The 19,994-nt window shown below is 41.9% G+C and overlaps 1 protein-coding gene across 1 annotated transcript in view; it reads right to left on the reverse strand.

Annotated features, from left to right (window-relative positions):
* Positions 1-19,242, reverse strand: part of LOC110520668 (protein FAM126B-like) — a 150,267-nt gene extending 131,025 nt beyond the window's left edge. Inside the window, exon 1 of the mRNA XM_036975376.1 lies at positions 19,107-19,242. The gene's annotated coding sequence lies outside the window, so the exon portion shown is untranslated. The remainder of the gene's footprint in view (positions 1-19,106) is intronic.
* Positions 19,243-19,994: the final 752 nt, after the last annotated feature.

A 19,994-nucleotide genomic window follows, 5' to 3' on the forward strand; every position in this document is an offset into this window, starting at 1 on the left:
ATTGAAGATTTATGTTAAAAACATCCTAAAGATTGATTTTATACATCGTTTGACATGTTTCTACGGACTGTAATATGACTTTTCGTCTGAACTTTTGCCTGGACCTGCCCGCTCGTCATAAGTTTAGATTGTGTACTGAACGCACGAACCAAAATTAGTTATTTGGACATAAATTATGGACTTAATGGAACAAATCAAACATTTATTGTGGAACTGGGATTCCTGGGAGTGCATTGTGATGAAGATCAAAGGTAAGTGAATATTTATAATGCTATTTCTGACTAAATGTTGACTTCAACATGGCGGATATCTTTTGGTGTTGTGTTGATCTCTGAGCACCGTACACAGATTATTGAATGGTTTGCTTTTTCCATAAAGTCTGACAAATCTGACACAGCGGTTGCATTAACCTCTTGAATCTAGGGGGCACTATTTTTATTTTTGGAAAAATAACGTCCCCAAAGTAAAGGGCTATTTTGTCAGGACAAGATGCTAGAATATGCATATAATTGACAGCTTAGGATAGAAAACACTAAAGTTCCCAAAACTGTACAAATATTGTCTGAGTATAACAAAACTGTTATTGCAGGCGAAAGCCTGAGAAAAATCCAATCAGGAAGTGACTCTTATTTAGAAAGCTCTGCGTTCCTATGCTTCCCTATTGAGCAGTGAATGAGATATCAACCAGATTCCATTTTCTATGGCTTCCCTAATGTGTCTAGCGTCACAATACATCGTTTCAGGCTTTTATTTTGAAAAATTTGCCTGAACATCAACATTGCATCAGTGGTCACATGAAGTCTCAGAGTGTTTTGTGCGTAAAGGACAAATGCGGCCATTGTTTCTCTCTTTCCTACTAAGAAGCAATCTGTCCCGGTTGATATATTATCGAATAGATATTTGAAAAACACCTTGAGGATTGATTATAAACAACGTTTGCGATGTTTCTGTTGATATTATGGAGCTAATTTGGAATATTTTTCGGCGTTGTAGTGACCGCAATTTCCGGGTGATTTCTCAGCCAAACGTGAAGAACAAACGGAGCTATTTCGCATACTGGGAGTCTCGTGATAATATATTTGGAAAAAAGGAACATTTGATAACTGGAAGTCTCGTGATTGAAAACATCTGAAGCTCAAAGGTAAACAATTGAATTTGATTGCTTTTCGTGACCAGGTTGAATGCTGCTAGCTGGACATAATGCTATGCTATCGATAAACTTACACAAATGCTTGTCTTGCTTTGGCTGTAAAGCATATTTTCAAAATCTGAGATAATAGGGTGATTAACAAAAGGCTAAGCTGTGTTTCAATATACACTGCTCAAAAAAATAAAGGGAACACTAAAATGACACATCCTAGAATGAATGAAATATTCTTATTAAATACTTTTTTCTTTACATAGTTGAATGTGCTGACAACAAAATCACACAAAAATGATCAATGGAAATCAAATTTATCAACCCATGGAGGTCTGGATTTGGAGTCACTCAAAATTAAAGTGGAAAACCACACTACAGGCTGATCCAACTTTGATGTAATGTCCTTAAAACAAGTCAAAATGAGGCTCAGTGTGTGCGGCCTCCACGTGCCTGTATGACCTCCCTACAACGCCTGGGCATGCTGCTGATGAGGTGGCGGATGGTCTCCTGAGGGATCTCCTCCCAGACCTGGACTAAAGCATCCGCCAACTCCTGGACAGTCTGTGGTGCAATTGGTGGATGGAGCGAGACATGATGTCCCAGATGTGCTCAATTGGATTCAGGTCTGGGGAACGGGCGGGCCAGTCCATAGCATCAATGCCTTCCTCTTGCAGGAACTGCTGACACACTCCAGCCACATGAGGTCTAGCATTGTCTTGCATTAGGAGGAACCCAGGGCCAACCGCACCAGCATATGGTCTCACAAGGGGTCTGAGGATCTCATCTCGGTACCTAATGGCAGTCAGGCTACCTCTGGCGAGCACATGGAAGGCTGTGCGGCCCCCCAAAGAAATGCCACCCCACACCATGACTGACCCACCGCCAAACCGGTCATGCTGGAGGATGTTGCAGGCAGCAGAACGTTCTCCACGGCGTCTCCAGACTGTCACGTCTGTCACGTGCTCAGTGTGAACCTGCTTTAATCTGTGAAGAGCACAGGGCGCCAGTGGCAAATTTGCCAATCTTGGTGTTCTCTGGCAAATGCCAAACGTCCTGCACGGTGTTGGGCTGTAAGCACAACCCCCACCTGTGGACGTCGGGCCCTCATACCACCCTCATGGAGTCTGTTTCTGACCGTTTGAGCAGACACATGCACATTTGTGGCCTGCTGGAGGTCATTTTGCAGGGCTCTTGCAGTGCTCCTCCTGCTCCTCCTTGCACAAAGGCAGAGGTAGCGGTCCTGCTGCTGGGTTGTTGCCCTCCTACGGCCTCCTCCACGTCTCCTGATGTACTGGCCTGTCTCCTGGTAGCGCCTCCATGCTCTGGACACTACGCTGAGAGACACAGCAAACCTTCTAGCCACAGCTCGCATTCATGTGCCATCCTGGATGAGCTGCACTACCTGAGCCACTTGTGTGGGTTGTAGACTCCGTCTCATGCTACCACTAGAGTGAAAGCACCGCCAGCATTCAAAAGTGACCAAAACATCAGCCAGGAAGCATTGGAACTGAGAAGTGGTCTGTGGTCACCACCTGCAGAACCACTCCTTTATTGGGGGTGTCTTGCTAATTGCCACCTGTTGTCAATTCCATTTGCACAACAGCATGTGAAATGTATTGTCAATCAGTGTTGCTTCCTAAGTGGACAGTTTGATTTCACAGAAGTAGTGTATTTCACTTGTGATTTCATGGATAGGAATATTTTCTAGTAATATTTATGTCCGTTGCGTTATGCAGTGTCAGTTGATGATTACGCTCCCGGACCCGGGATGGGTAGTATCAAGAGAAGTATATCCTTAAATATGTGAATAACACTTGTATCTTTTATCAATGTTTATTATGAGTATTTCTGTAAATATATGTGGCTCTGTGCAAATTCACAGGATGTTTTGGAGGCAAAGCCAAATGTAAACTCAGATTTCTGGATATAAATATGAACTTTACCGAACAAAACATACATGTATTGTGTAACATGAAGTCCTATGAGTGTCATCTGATGAAGATCAAAGGTTAGTGATTCATTTTATCTCCATTTGTGCTTTCTGTGACTCCTCTTTGGCTGGATAAATGGCTGTGTTTATTCTGTGACTTGGTGCTTACCTAACATAATCGTTTGTGGTGCTTTAGCTGAAAAGCATATTTGAAATCGGACACGGTGGTGGGATGAACAAGATTACCTTTAAAACAGTATAAGATACATGTATGTTTGAGGAATTTTAAATTATGAGATTTGTTGTTTTGAATTTGCCTGTTGTTTTCACTGGCTGTTGTCATAACATCCCGTTAATGGGATGGCAGCCCAAACTGACTTGCCTAGTTAAATAAATGTGTTAAAAAAAGTAGTAATTTAAATAAATACATTTTAAAACATTTAAAAATCTGCCAATCGGTGTCCAAAAATACAGATTGTTATGAAAACTTGAATTCGGCCATTCCGATTAATCGGTCGACCTCTACTAGACAACCAGCCCTTAGCCGTACCCTTATCCTACTCCTATTCTGATGTAGAGCTTAATCCAGGCCCTGTAGTGCCTAGATCCATTCCCCAGGCGCTCTCATTTGTTGACTTCTGTAACCGTAAAAGCCTTGGTTTCATGCATGTTAACATTAGAAGCCTCCTCCCTAAGTTTGTTTTATTCACTGCTTTAGCACACTCTGCCAACCTGGAAGTCCTAGCCGTGTCTGAATACTGGCTTAGGAAGACCACCAAAAGCCCTGAAATTTCCATCCCTAACTATAACATTTTCCGACAAGATATAACTACCAAAGGGGGCGGAGTTGCAATCTACTGCAGAGATAGCCTGCAGAGTTCTGTCTTACTATCCAGTTCTGTACCCAAACAATTCGAGCTTCTACTTTTAAAAATCCACCTTTCCAGAAACAAGTCTCTCACCATTGCAGCTTGCTATAGACCACCTTCTACCCCCAGCTGTGCCCTGGACACCACATGTGAATTGATTGCCCCCATCTATCTTCAGAGCTTCAACCTCTCTTCGTATCGTCAGATCTCCAAAGATTGGAAAGCTGCCGCAGTCATCCCCCTCTTCAAAGGGGGAGACAATAGACCTAAACTGTTATAGACCTATATGCAACCATTTCGAATCCCACCGTACCTTCTCCGCAATCTGGTTTCAGAGTTAGTCATGGGTGCACCTCAGTCACGCGCAAGGTCCTAAACGATACCATAACCTCCATCGATAAGAGACAGTACTGTGCAGCAGTCTTCATCAACATGGCCAAGGCTTTCGACTCTGTCAATCACCACATTCTTATCGGCAGACTCCATAACCTTGGCTTCTCTAATGACTGCCTCACCTGGTTCACCAACTACTTGTCAGATAGAGTTCAGTGTGTCAAATCGGAGGGCCTGTTGTCCGGACCTCTGCCAGTCTCTATAGTGGTGCCACAAGGTTCAATTCTCGGGCCGGCTCCGTTCTCTGTATATGTCAATGATGTCGCTCTTGCTGCTGGTGATTCTCTGATCCACCTCTATGCAGACGACACCATTCTGTAAATAAACCTCCAGACGAGGTTCAATGCCATACAACACTCCTTCCATGGCCACTAACTGCTCTAAAATGCTAGTAAAACAAAATGCATGCTTTTCAACCGATCGCTGCCCGCACCCGCCCGACGAGCATCACTACTCTGGACAGTGCTGACCTAGAATATGTGGACAACTACAAATACCTAGGTGTCTGGTTAGACTGTAAACTCGCCTTCCAGACTCATATTAAACTTCTCCAATCCAAAGTTAAATCTAGAATCGGCTTCCTATTTCGCATCAAAGCCTCCTTCACTCATGCTGCCAAACATACCCAGGTAAAACTGACTATCCTACCGATCCTCGACTTCGGCGAGGTCATTTACAAAATAGCCTCCAACACTCCACTCAGCAAATTAGATGTAGTCTTCACAGTGCCATCCGTTTCGTCACCAAAGCCCCATATACTACCCACCACTGTGACCTGTATGCTCTCGTTGGCTGGCCCTCGCTTCATATTTGTCGCCAAACCCACTGGCTCAAGGTCATCTATAAGCCTTTGCTAGGTAAAGCCCTGCCTTATCTCAGCTCGCTGGTCACCATAGCAATACCTACCCATAGCATGCGCTCCAGCAGGTATATTTCACTGGTCATTCCCAAAGCCAACTCCTCCTTTGGCCGCCTTTCCTTACAGTTCTCTGCTGCCAACGACTGGAACGAATTGCAAAAATCACTGAAGCCTTATATCTCCCTCTCTAACTTTAAGCATTAGCTGTCAGAGCAGCTTACCGATCACTGCACCTGTACACAGCCCATCTGTAAATAGCCCATCCAACTACCTCGTTCCCCAAAGTGTTATTTATTTTTGCACCCCAGTATCTCTACTTGCACATCTATCACTCCAGGGTTAAAGCTAAATTGTAATTATTTCGCCACTATGGCCCATCTATTGCCTTTACCTCCCTAGTCTTACTACATTTGCACACACCATATATAGATTTATTGACTGTACGTTTGTTCATCCCATGTGTAACTCTGTTGTTTTTGTCGCACTGCTTTGTTTTATCTTGGTCAGGTCACAGTTGTAAATGAGAACTTGTTCTCAACTGGCCTACCTGGTTAAAAATATATACACATATATATATTTTTAAAGACTGGGCTTACAAAAGCAGGTTTCACTCCAGTACCAGCATTTTTATGAGCTCCTCTAACTAGGCTCTGTATGCTGTGCACGTGACTAAGATGCATGACAACTAACACACACAAAATGAATTTCACTAAATTATTCAAATTGACGATAAGCATAAACCATTCAACACTGCTATAACAACGGGCCGGGCTCCATAACAAACCCCTCAGCACTGCTATAACAACGGGCCGGGCTCCATAACAAACCCCTCAGCACTGCTATAGCAATGCCGAGTGAGGGTAGGAAGAAAACAGGGACATTGGGCAGGATTATGGGAAGGGCTAGAAAAAGGGGGGAGAGTGAAAGGGAAGGAGGCCTTGTTACTTTGCAGCCCCAACTGGATGCCAACAGGGACCAAAATAATGTGCTGATCTCTAGGGAAACCGTGCCAGCTCACCTGCCTGCGGTACAAACTACAGAGTCCAGTTACACCCCTGAGACCGAGTTGCAGCCATCTAATAAAACAAATGGATATTAATTAACGTAGACCGACTGGAAAATATTTTTGGCTTCGTCCATCACAGCAGTGAGTCAGGCTGACCCTTCAAGACTACAGAGAAATGATAACAGCAACTCTGGAATGATTGCTGCTCTGAAATGAATGCTAAGGAATCTAAAGCAAATCCCTGATGCTTACATCCTCAGTTGGACATGAATTCCCAGCTTAGCGGGGAGCCCAGACCTGCTGTACAGCATAGCTCTGTCCCAAATGGCACCAAATGGAGAACGCGAACAGAATCCCAACTTTACTGTCAAACATAATGCATCAGTGTATTTTACTTCAACTTTCTGAAGAGGCAACAGAAATGCCCTGTCTGGGTGTGCGTACATGATGCTCATGTAATTAAAACTGTCTTCTGGTAGATGGAAAGGCTTTCCCGAAAACCTAATCAATTAAATGTTAACTACAAAGTAGCCTATGCCTACCTGGCAGAATGATATGATTATTTCCATATATTCAGTGGCCATTACTTTTGCAAACTCTGCAATCACATGAGAGCTAGACACATCACTAACCAAACAAAGGTCTCTGGCTGGTGTTAAGTTGAATTAAAGGGTAACTACATCTAAAAAATGAAAAGCTATTCGATTTCCCCCAGACCTCCTGATGTGGTTGAAGCATTGTTGTGGATTTAGAAAAGCTAGTATTTTTTATTTTTTTCAAAAGTGGGAACTGTTAGTTAACCCTGAACAAAACGGAATCAGGCAAAAAATAAAAATAGGACCCTACATTTGGGACACAGGCCCTCTCTCAGCCCCAACATAATCCAGGTAGAATCAGGAATTCCCCAGGGTGGCTGTCTAGGCCCCTTTTTTCAATCTTTACTAATGACACACCACCGGCTTTGCGTAAAGCCAGTGTGTCTATGTGGTGGATGACTGAACATTGTAGTAGCTGACGTGTACATCGACTGAAATGACTGCAACACTTAGAGTTCCAGTTAGTCTCAGAATGGGTGGCAAGGAATAAGTTAGTCAAACCATTCCCTAAACCCTAAACCTCAACTACATCTTGTAATAAATCATGTGGAAATTGAAGCAAGTTGAGGTGACTAAACTGCTTGGAGTAACCCTGGATTGTAAACTGTTATGGTCAAAACATATTGATACAACAGTAGCTAGGATGGGGAGAAGTCTGTCCATAATAAAGCTCTGCTCTACCTTCTTAACAGCACTATCAACAAGGCAGGTCCTACAGGCCCTAGTTTTCTCGCACCTGGACTACTGTTCAGTCGTGTGGTCAGGTGCCACAAAGAGGGACTTAGGAAAATTGCAATTGGCTCAGAACAGGGCAGCACGGCTGGCCCTTGGATGTAAACAGAGCTTACAATAATATGCATGTTACTCTATCCTGGCTCAATGTGGAGGAGAGCTCGACTTCATCACTACTTGTATTTATGAGAGGTATTGACATGTTGAAAGCACAGAGCTGTCTGTTTGAACTACTAGCACACAGCTCAGACACCCATACATACCCCACAAGACATGCCACCAGAGGTCTCTTCACAGTCCCCAAGTCCAGAACAGACTATGGGAGGCGCACAGTACCACATAGAGCCATGACTACATGGAACTCTATTCCACATCAGGTAACTGATGCAAGCAGTAGAAGCAGATTTAAAAAACAGATAAAAATATACCTTATGGAACAGCAGGGACTGAAGCAACACATACACATGTATACACACACAATAATATACGCACTGTAGACACACGTACACATGGATTTTGTACTGTAAAAATGTGGTAGTGGTGGAGTAGGGGCCTGAGGGCACACTGTTATACAATTTTATAACAATAAAATAGATTCATAACTGCCTTGCCCCAGTCAGCCAAAGCCTCAAATCCAGCACTCCCCTGGAATCATCTCCTAATTGGCAGCAGTTCAACTCTGGGCTCTGAGTCGTGACTGGTACAGTAAACAGGACAGGCCTCAGTTTAGACATATAAAACACAGACATGGAGCTCTCAAGTACCTACTGTTATTGCACTGTGATGTACCTTGCTGCACAGCCACCATGACAGGTCTGTGTGTCAGTGGACATACAGTGCATTCGGAAATGATTGATTCCCATTGACTTTTTCCACAATGTGTTACAGCCTTTCTAAAATGGATTTTTTTTTTTTTTTAAGTAATCCTCCTCAACAATCCATGACACAATACCCCATGACACAGCCAAAACAGGTTGATGGATGTTCTTGGGTTTCTGTTTTCCATTTTTTTAAATAAAATTTGCCACAATTTCTAACAACCTGTTTTTGCTTTATCATTATGGGGTACAGTGTATAGATAATGAATAAGGCTGTAATATAACAAGGGGTCTGAATACTTTCTGAATGCACTGTGAGAGTGTGTGAGAGATATAGAAATGGTATTGTAGGGATGACATCTTTGGCCAAACCCAATATTTTCCTTGCCAAAAAAAACTAAATAAATGGCAGCCTTTTAAGCCTTCTAGTACAACATACACACACCAAAAAGTTGTCCCCATTGCCAGTCAAACAAAATCAAAACCTGTTTCTTTCACTTTCTTGCTGAATCGTTATTCATTTGTTCAGTCGTTTCTTTATCAACCAGAAAAGTTTCAGCTCCGTGGCCTCTCTTCCACTGTCACTGTGTCCGTGTCCTCTCTTCCTCTGTGCCCACTGTCACTGTTTCCGTTTCCATCTTGTCCAGCTGTCTGTCCGTGTCCGCTCTTCCACTGTCACTGTGTCCGTTTCCATCTTGTCCAGTCATGTCTGTCCGTGGCCTCTCTTCCTCGGTGCTCACTGTGTCCGTATCCGTTTCCATCTTGTCCAGATGTGTCTGTCCGTGTCCTCGCTTCCACTGTCACTGTGTCCGTTTCCATCTTGTCCAGCTCTGTCTGTCTGTGTCCTCTCTTCCTCGGTGCCCACTGTCACTGTGTCCGTTTCCATCTTGTCCAGTCATGTCTGTCCGTGTCCTCTCTTCCTCGGTGCCCACTGTCACTGTGTCCGTTTCCATCTTGTCCAGATGTGTCTAACATAGCACATAAACCCTGTTTGTCTGCATCGAAGTACCGGTCCTTGTACATAGCATCGAGCAAGGTGGAGACACAGCAAAGAGGCTCAGAGAGAATGACACTAAATCGCTTTTTCACAGCCTCTTGTAGAGTACTTTTGCAAGTTAACCCCACGGTCTGTGTGGGCAGTTTTGTTGAGCAGGCATTTCAATGCCATGACAGAGGGTATCACATCTGCTGCAGACACAGTTGATGAGCTTATTTCTCAAGTCAGTTGTTCGAATGGCACTAGATGTGTGTTCAAGTTAAGTTTCAAACATGTTCTCAAATGCCATTGAAATGCATGCAATACGGCTTTCCTCAGTACGAAATCCTCGTCGACCCACTGAGCTGCCAGACTCAGCATGCTCATGGGGCTGACATCGCTGGTCCAAATGTCAGTCGTGAAGCTAATAGCAGTGACACCCATAACAAGTAGCTCATGGATGTGCGTCTCAACAATACTGTGTAACTCCGGTAGGGCAACATGTGAAAAATAGAGCCTACTTGGTAGTGTGTACCGGGGCTCGAGGTGCTCGACCAGTCGGTGAAAGCCAACATCATCCACAACAGAGAACGGATGATTGTCAAGGGCAATGAATCCCATTATCTTGGCGTTAATGGATTTTGACTTGTCTCGCTGAAATTCTCTTTCAAATGACTGCTCAGTCCAGAGCAGACATTGTGGGCTAGGAACGCTGTGTTGCACGTGTAGCGCTATAGTTTTGGTGGCGTCATTACCTCATCTACCTACGTTATACAGGTATGTACCTCATCTACCTACGTTATACAGGTATGTACCTCATCTACCTACGTTATACAGGTAGGTATGCATGTCAGCTTTGACATTACCTCATCTACCTACGTTATACAGGTATGTACCTCATCTACCTACGTTATACAGGTAGGTATGCATGTCAGCTTTGACATTGCCTCATCTACCTACGTTATACAGGTAGGTATGCACGTCAGCTTTGACATCGGTTAAGCACATCTGTGTTAAACTACACATCGGGCCGATGCCTTTGTTGGCATTTTTAGCTAATATCAGCCGATTCCGATATGCTTACCAATATATTGTGCATCCCTAATTTATTGTCTACATTGGTTTTTGCCATGTTTATTCCATTAGACACCTAATGCATACTTTTACATGATATGTGAGCTAAAACGTCAATGGAAAAGACTTCAATCCATGTTAAGGACAAAACTACATGGAAATCAAATACTTTAGGATTCTACTCATTCCTATGGAGGACTGCCAATAAGCAACTTCCCAAATGGCACTCTAGTCCCTATGGACCCTGGGCAAAATTAGTGCACTATGTAAGGAATAGGATGTCATTTGGGAAACAGCCTTAGCCCTTCCCTGGAGAGTATAAGGATGAAACCCACATAACTTATCCCAAAACTAAAACCACTTCCCTGGGAATCACATGCGTCGCAGAAGGCTGCCTGTCTGTCCAGCTACTAGTCCCAAACTGCGTCACATGAATCCAGAAAGACCAGGCGAGTAATACGCTTCTGAAAACTTTGATGCAACAGAATAAATCAGGAGACATGCTGCTCTTCCTCAGTGCTGTTTTGACAGTGTAATCCACAGAGAACCCTAGTGCGTCTCAATAGGGGTACAATCCTCACCATAGGAGGTAGATTATAACACACAGATGTGACAAAGCTGACAGCCAGGCCTCCTGCCCGTCTCTATCAGTGGGACTCAGCAAGGCTCCCTCTGTCTGCATGCTACGCACATGTTCAGCTGGCCCTGTCCATTCAGTAGCCTTCACATGACTTGTGTGATTAACCTGTTCAGTGCTTCCTCTTACGGATTCAGTCAGTTTGGAATCTCCCATTTCTGCAGTTTAAATCCTAAATGACACAATAGCCTTAGATACAATCTAGGCCGAAAAGAGGAGGACCTGTTAACCTGATCCCCTGAGCAGGTATCCCTCGGGTGGTGGAGGAGGGCATGATGTATTGTTGGGACTCTGCATAGCTCTGGGGGATATAACTTCAGTAAGGTAAATCCATTTAAATTCAATCCCTTTTTGACAGCATCACTTTAGATTTAAACCAAAACAACTTCCCATACATGGTGGACGATGGAAGTGGTCAGAAAGGGACTTTTGTTTTTACTTGAATGCCAACCCTCTAACCCTAACCCTCTAACCCTAACCTTCTAATCCTAACCCTCTAACCCTAACCTTCTAACCCTAACCCTAACCTTCTAATCCTAACCCTCTAACCCTAACCTTCTAACCCTAACCCTTCTAACCCTAACCCTTCTAACCCTAACCCTAACCCTCTAACCCTAACCCTTCTAACCCTAACCCTAACCTTCTAATCCTAACCCTCTAACCCTAACCCTTCTAACCCTAACCCTAACCCTTCTAACCCTAACCCTCTAACCCTAACCCTTCTAACCCTAACCCTAACCTTCTAATCCTAACCCTCTAACCCTAACCCTTCTAACCCTAACCTTCTAACCCTAACCCTCTAACCCTAACCCTTCTAACCCTAACCCTAACCTTCTAACCCTAACCCTCTAACCCTAACCATACATGATGGCCGATGGAAGAAGTGGTCAGAAAGGGACTTTTGTTTTTACTAGAATGCCAACCCCAACCCCAACCCTAACCCTCTAACCCTACCCCAACCCTAACCCTCTAACCCTAACCTTCTAACCCTAACCCTCTAACCCTAACCATACATGATGGCCGATGGAAGAAGTGGTCAGAAAGGGACTTTTGTTTTTACTAGAATGCTAACCCCAACCCCTAACCCTCTAACCCTAACCCCAACCCTCTAACCCCAACCCTCTAACCCCAACCCTCTAACCCCAACCCTCTAACCCCAACCCTCTAACCCCAACCCTCTAACCCCAACCCTCTAACCCCAACCCTCTAACCCCAACCCTCTAACCCCAACCCTCTAACCCCAACCCTCTAACCCCAACCCTCTAACCCCAACCCTCTAACCCCAACCCTCTAACCCCAACCCTCTAACCCCAACCCTCTAACCCCAACCCTCTAACCCCAACCCTCTAACCCCAACCCTCTAACCCCAACCCTCTAACCCCAACCCTCTAACCCCAACCCTCTAACCCCAACCCTCTAACCCCAACCCTTCCCATACATGGTGGCCGATGGAAGAAGTGGTCAGAAAGGGACCTTTGTTTTTACTTGAATGCCAAAATATTACGGAGATAAAAAGGTGCTCTGAGTGGACCCATTTTGAATACCCTTCTTCACTGGAAAATATAACTGGTTGAGGTTTGAATACATTTTTATAAAACGCACAAACAGTGCTGTCCAACTAGATTATTTATTGAAAAAGATATTGCAGTTTCATCAGTTGAGATAACATGCTCTTGAATACAGGGTGGGTGTCATTTCAACTATAGAAATCATAGACTGGACCTTTCCCTTCAGACGACTGCAATTTAGCTGGTAGACCACTACAAATGTACTTAAAATGTTAAAAAAGGTACTACAAAGGATTTTTTTTTAATTGTAATTTCACAAAAATCTGCAGTAATAGTGTAATGATAGCATTGGCTGTGATTTACCTATTCATTTCTCCCACCGGAGTAGCAACTGTGGTCAAAATGGGAAATCGGTTTTGACTGTGTGGTTGTGTTATCTAGTGGATATCAAGGTTTTGACTGTGTGGTTGTGTTATCTAGTGGATATCAAGGTTGACTGTGTGGTTGTGTTATCTAGTGGATATCAAGGTTGACTGTGTGGTTGTGTTATCTAGTGGATATCAAGGTTTCGACTGTGGTTGTGTTATCTAGTGGAAAACAAGGTTGACTGTGTGGTTGTGTTATCTAGTGGATATCAAGGTTGACTGTGTGGTTGTGTTATCTAGTGGATATCAAGGTTGACTGTGTGGTTGTGTTATCTAGTGGATATCAAGGTTGACTGTGTGGTTGTGTTATCTAGTGGATATCAAGGTTGACTGTGTGGTTGTGTTATCTAGTGGATATCAAGGTTTCGACTGTGTGGTTGTGTTATCTAGTGGATATCAAGGTTTCGACTGTGTGGTTGTGTTATCTAGTGGATATCAAGGTTGACTGTGTGGTTGTGTTATCTAGTGGATATCAAGGTTGACTGTGTGGTTGTGTTATCTAGTGGAAAACAAGGTTGACTGTGTGGTTGTGTTATCTAGTGGAAAACAAGGTTGACTGTGTGGTTGTGTTATCTAGTGGAAAACAAGGTTGACTGTGTGGTTGTGTTATCTAGTGGAAAACAAGGTTGACTGTGTGGTTGTGTTATCTAGTGGAAAACAAGGTTGACTGTGTGGTTGTGTTATCTAGTGGAAAACAAGGTTTCGACTGTGTGGTTGTGTTATCTAGTGGAAAACAAGGTTGACTGTGTGGTTGTGTTATCTAGTGGATATCAAGGTTGACTGTGTGGTTGTGTTATCTAGTGGATATCAAGGTTTCGACTGTGTGGTTGTGTTATCTAGTGGATATCAAGGTTTACTGTGTGGTTGTGTTATCTAGTGGATATCAAGGTTGACTGTGTGGTTGTGTTATCTAGTGGAAAACAACGTTGACTGTGTGGTTGTGTTATCTAGTGGATATCAAGGTTGACTGTGTGGTTGTGTTATCTAGTGGAAAACAAGGTTGACTGTGTGGTTGTGTTATCTAGTGGATATCAAGGTTTCGACTGTGTGGTTGTGTTATCTAGTGGAAAACAAGGTTGACTGTTATCTAGTGGAAAACAAGGTTGACTGTGTGGTTGTGTTATCTAGTGGAAAACAAGGTTTCGACTGTGTGGTTGTGTTATCTAGTGGATATCAAGGTTTCGACTGTGTGGTTGTGTTATCTAGTGGAAAACAAGGTTGACTGTGTGGTTGTGTTATCTAGTGGAAAACAAGGTTTCGACTGTGTGGTTGTGTTATCTAGTGGAAAACAAGATTGACTGTGTGGTTGTGTTATCTAGTGGAAAACAAGGTTGACTGTTATCTAGTTATCTACTGTAGAAGTCTTAATTCCTAACTGCCCTGAATACCTCTGTTTGTCCTACAGCTGTTGTATGCAGAAATCATGTGCCTATGAACCAGAGTTATACTGTTCGCACTGAGGCGGTGTGCCCTAGTAGGAAGACCACTTTATGCAGCTCACCCTGCACTATCAGCCCAAATGTAAATAACATGAGTAAGTCTACCTCTGATAAGCTTCCCAGTAAAGCATTCATAACAATCAAGAAACCCAATAAAGTGCTAAAAATAGCCCATATTAACATGTAGCCTAAGAAACAAGCTCCATGAAGTCAATAACTTGCTTGTAACAGAAGACATTCATATTCTGACTATCCCTGAAACTCACTTAGATAATACCTTTGATGATACAGTGGTAGCAATACAAAGTTAGAACATCTACCAAAGGTGGAGGGGTTGCTGTTTATATTCAGAACCACATTCCTGTAAAGCTTAGAGATGATCTCATGTTAAATACTGTTGAAGTAATATGGCTACAGGTTCATATGCCTCACTTAAAGCCCATTCTGGTGGAAAGCTGCTCTAGACCAGCAAGTACTAACAGTCAGTATCTGGATTAGAGGTTGACCGATTATGATTAAATCGACACGTATGCTATGATAAATGGTAAAGTGGTCTGGCGCACCTACAGTACTGGTCATAAAAAAAGCTAGCTAGCTCATAGATGCAAACAATGTTCTTCACACACTTTTTTTTTCATTTTTTTTTTAAAAATAGGTTTCCTATGGAGGATTAACAGTAAAATTTAAAACATATTTCCATTCAAGTCAACATCCTGATGTGTGGACCTCCAACCATCTTTGTGGTAGCATTTGAACATTTAAATGTCATTCCCATTTTAGTACATTTATCACCAAAACATGACACCCACCCTGTATTCAAGAGCATGTTGTGACTCAACTGATGGCAGGCACAGCACAAAAACCTTAGATGATATAAATTAGTGTCTAAGCTACAAAATAATAAACTTGGGTTTTCCCGGTTTTTAGATAGACGTTAACAGCAATCGGAATTTTGGATGAAAAGTGTACCCAAATTAAACTACCTGCTACTCAGGCCCAGAAGATAGATAGATATATATATATATATATCTATCTATCTATCTATATCTATCTCTCTCTATCTATATAGTAGATTTGGATAGAAAACACTAAAGTTTCCAAAACTGTTAAAATAATGTCTGTGAGTATAACAGAACTGATATGGCAGGCGAAAACCCGAGGAAAATCCAACCAGGAAGTACTATTATTTTGAAAGGCTGTTTTTCCATTGAAAGCCTATCCACCATACAAAGACTTAGGACCCAGTTCACGAGCTCTATGGCTTCCTCACCATGTGACCAGTTTTTAGGCATTGTTTCAAGCCTTTACTCTGAAAAACGAGGGAGATACAGCACTTTCAATCAGTGGACAGTGGAAATCTCCATTCATCAGCCATACGTCTGATTGTGAACGCACCTTTCTTGTTTCTCCTTTCCTATTGATGAAGCTTTTATCCGGTTGAAATATTATTTATGACAAAAACAACCGGAGGATTAATTTTAAACATCGTTTGGCATGTTTCTACTAACTTTTATTGTACTTTTTTTTTTTAAATGTCTGGAATTAGTGCACGCGCCATCTACATTCGGTTTACTGTACAAAACGTGCGAACAAAAAGGAGGTTTTTGGTCATAAAGAGGGACATTATCGAACAAAACGAACATTTGTCTAACATGGAGACCTGGGAGTGCCACCAGATGAAGATCAAAGGTAAGTGATTCATTTTAATGCTATTTCTGACTTTGGTGACACCTCTCCTTGTTTGGAAAATGGCTGTATGGGTTTCTGTGGATTGGAGCTGACCTAACATAATCGCAAAGTGTGCTTTTGCCATAAAGCATGTTTGAAATCTGACTCAGCGGTTGCATTAAGGAGAAGTTTATCTACAATTCCATGCTCAACACTTGTATCGTTCATCAATGTTTATGATGAATATTTCTGTTATTTGATGTGGCTCTCTGCACTTTCACCGGATGTTTGAGACAATGCATTTCTGACCAGAACACGCTAATGTAAACTGAGATTTTTGGATATAAATATGAACTTTATCAAACAAAACAAAGTCCTATGAAGTCCTATGAGTGCCATCTGATGAAGATCAAAGGTTAGTGATTAATTTTCTATATTTCTGCTTTTTGTGACTCCTCTCTTTGGCTGGAAAAATGGCTGTGTTTTTCCTGTGACTAGGTACTGACCCAACATAATCGTTTGGTGTGCTTTCGCAGTAAAGCCTTTTTGAAATCGGACACTGTGGTTGGATTTATCTTTACAATGGGAGATAATACTTGTATGTTTGAGGAATTTTAATTATGGGATTTCTGTTGTTTTGAATTTGGCGCCCTGCAATTTCTCTGGCTGTTGTCGAGGTGGGACGCTGTTAAAAGGTTGTTTTTTTTAAATAATCCCCAGAAAAAACTATTTTGACAACCCTGGTTGTAAGCTTTTAAATGAAATTAACCTCAACCGTTTACCCTTTCCAGTGCTGAAGACATTGATGTCTCATGGTATGGTAGGGTATGCAAAATGGGTCAACTTTGAACACTTAACTGTTGAATATTTTGGCGATCAGATTTTATATATTTTTTATTTAAAAAATATATATACTTTCTGAGCACTTCTACAATGAATAAATATGTATGGAAGGATTTGTTCAAATCAAAAGTGGTGCTGTGAAAGAGTGATTGGATTACCCAGTATGCACAACCCAGTAAGCTCTGTGTAGCGATAAATAAACAATATATATATATATATATATATATATATATAAATAAATAAAACCCAAACTACACGTCCTTATTGTCATTATTATTATTGCAATAGAGGCGAAAGGCACAAAACATTCACATTATACAATGCATTTACATTTTAAAAACAAGTTAAATAGCATCGTCCAGGTTTGGCCGGTGTAGGCCGTCATTGTAAATAAGAATTTGTTCTTAACTGACTTGCCTAGTTAAATAAAAGGTTACATTAAGTAAATTAACTAAATTAACACATCGCTTGCGGTAAAGTTTTGGAAGCATAAGACCTTATCTTTCATATCAGCGAGAACAGGAACAAATAAAAAAAACTTAAATTGATGCTCACCTTTATAGGGTTAGGGCTCCCAAACGGCCATATTTCCATGTTACAGCGCTTGTTTACAGAAAAGACAGAAGACGGCGTGGACTACCTGTGCTAATTACCCATCTACGTCTCCGAACACCGGTGTGTTAACAAAACAGACACCACAAACATGTTATCACCGAAAAAAAACTGTCTGCTGCAACTGTTAAAACCAATGACGTATATAAACCCTGGATTGCTGAAGCTATGTATTGGAATTTGAGGGGCTTTGAAGCCACCGGTCAGCCATATTGGCTCTCCCTAGTTGGAACAGTTCTCTATAGGAATGAATGGAATTCTACAGTATTGAAATTAAAATGTTTCAAGGACAAAATTACATGTATTTAAGTATTTTTTGGTTGTAGTGGGGCCAGCAAAATAATTTTTAAAAACATTTGTATATTTGTTTCTCTTTTTAATTGTCATGTTTGGCTCACATAATATAATTTAAAAGTATGCTTTACGGTATCTGTAATAGAATAAACGTTTCAAAACTAATGCATTTCTTTAGATTCCAAAATAATTTATTTTACAATTGAGTACCACCAAAATGGCTGCGTAGTGGCTTCAATAAAGCGCGCCTGTCAGTCCAGGGGTTATAAACATCATCGGTTAAACCAGTAAGTGTGTATTTCGCATTTGTTAAATGATTTTGATGTGATATGAATGTAACGTTAGAGGGATTTATGTTTCTAAAGATGGGAGTATTAGGCTGTTTTGGCTTCCAGAGCCAATTCACCTTTAAACAGGACATGTAACGTTAAGGTTTACGGAGTTAAACTCCTTCAGTCCATTACTAGGGCTGACAAACAACCAGCGCACCTCAACCTAGTCAGCTGATTTCACCGACGACTCCGTTAGGTAACATTAATGTTAGCAATGGGTGTGCTGCTTTTTTGGCGCTATAGCTTGATGAAGGTTGGCTCCAACTTCCAAGTTTTATAGGTTTCATTATTGCCCTCAGGCAGACAACGTCACGGGTCAACAACATAACATATTCTGCGGTTTTAATTGTGTAATATAGCAGATAATAATGTCTAGCTTTGCACAACGAACAAATCTGTTCGGTGTCATGCACGGCTACCGTCACGAAATGTTGACACGTAGCTGGCTGGGTAACGTAGCAAGCCAATGCTAACTAGGATATACTGCTAGGGTGTACTATACTGGCCAGGATATACTGCTAGGATGTACTATACTGGCCAGGATATACTAACTAGGATATACTGCTAGGATGTACTATACTGGCCAGGATATACTAACTAGGATATACTGCTAGGGTGTACTATACTGGCCAGGATATACTGCTAGGATGTACTATAATGGCCAGGATATACTTGCTAGGATATACTATACTAGCCAGGATATACTGCCCAGTATATATTAGTCAGCCAAAACCACATCCAGAGACTAGTGTTACTCCCGGTTCAAAAAGGTAAAATTAGCTTACCATCAAGTTAGCATCCAATGACAAGGTCGAGAAACTAGAAAACAGGCTCCTAGTTAAAACCGTAAAGGTGTTCACTCCTGGCTCGTTACAAAAAATAATCCCAGTTGGAAATCCAACTAGCTACGTTGTTAGTCAGCGGTGCGTCGCTACATAGAGAAATATAACTTACCCAATTTGTCATGCGTTAACAGCAGATATCACATGAATTCGACCAACGAAGCTAGAAATGTCTGTAGTTTTCATTGAATCATTGCGTGTCTGTCGTGTGAACGTTATCTGACTCCCCCAACCTATTCTCCAATCACCTCGCCTCCCCGCTATGCTGCTGCCCTTCCATTGGACAGTCTCAGTACAGAAATGCATCACTATAGGTGAAGCAAATATTGCGGAAAAGATGTGTGGACTATCCGATGAGCTATAATTAGAACGAGACTATCCTATAAATCTATGGGAATTATTCTAAAGATTAGTTTTCCATCAAAACTGTGTACCATTCAATTTGAAGCAATGCTAGATAGGGCACTCATTTGCATTTTTCTGTGAGACCTGAACATTTTATTTGGAGGCACCAGACAGTAGGCCTAGAAACAAATTCTTCCAGATACATTGTGTATTTTCACCTCACCTGTGAAGAGGAAATTCAGCAACTATTGGGCGCAGTGGAAATTCATCAGGGTTTTACAGATTGGCAAATGAAAGAGGATTTTATACTTTTCTATATAGCTTCCTATTGGTCAGACTTTTGCAACTAACTCATTTAATTAACAACATGCTTTGTGTCGTATCCCATTATGATTGGTACCTGAGGCCATAGGAGGCCATTTGGAATATATAAAACCCTCCTCCATTATTATTAAAAGTCTAAACGGATTCCTTGGGGCGTCCCAAGACTGAAGTTATAATTTAAAACGGTTAGGGTTATGGTTAGGGACGGACCAAGGATCTCATATAGAACCAACATTCTGGGCCTGATGAATGTTGTTGGGTGCACTTTTATTAACTTCCACAGTCCTCCAAGATTTCCTAAGTTTTCTCTTCAGGAAGTTTGCTCATGCAC

Source organism: Oncorhynchus mykiss, chromosome 3 (assembly GCF_013265735.2).
Source record: "Oncorhynchus mykiss isolate Arlee chromosome 3, USDA_OmykA_1.1, whole genome shotgun sequence".
NCBI classification, from domain to species: Eukaryota; Metazoa; Chordata; class Actinopteri; order Salmoniformes; family Salmonidae; genus Oncorhynchus; species Oncorhynchus mykiss.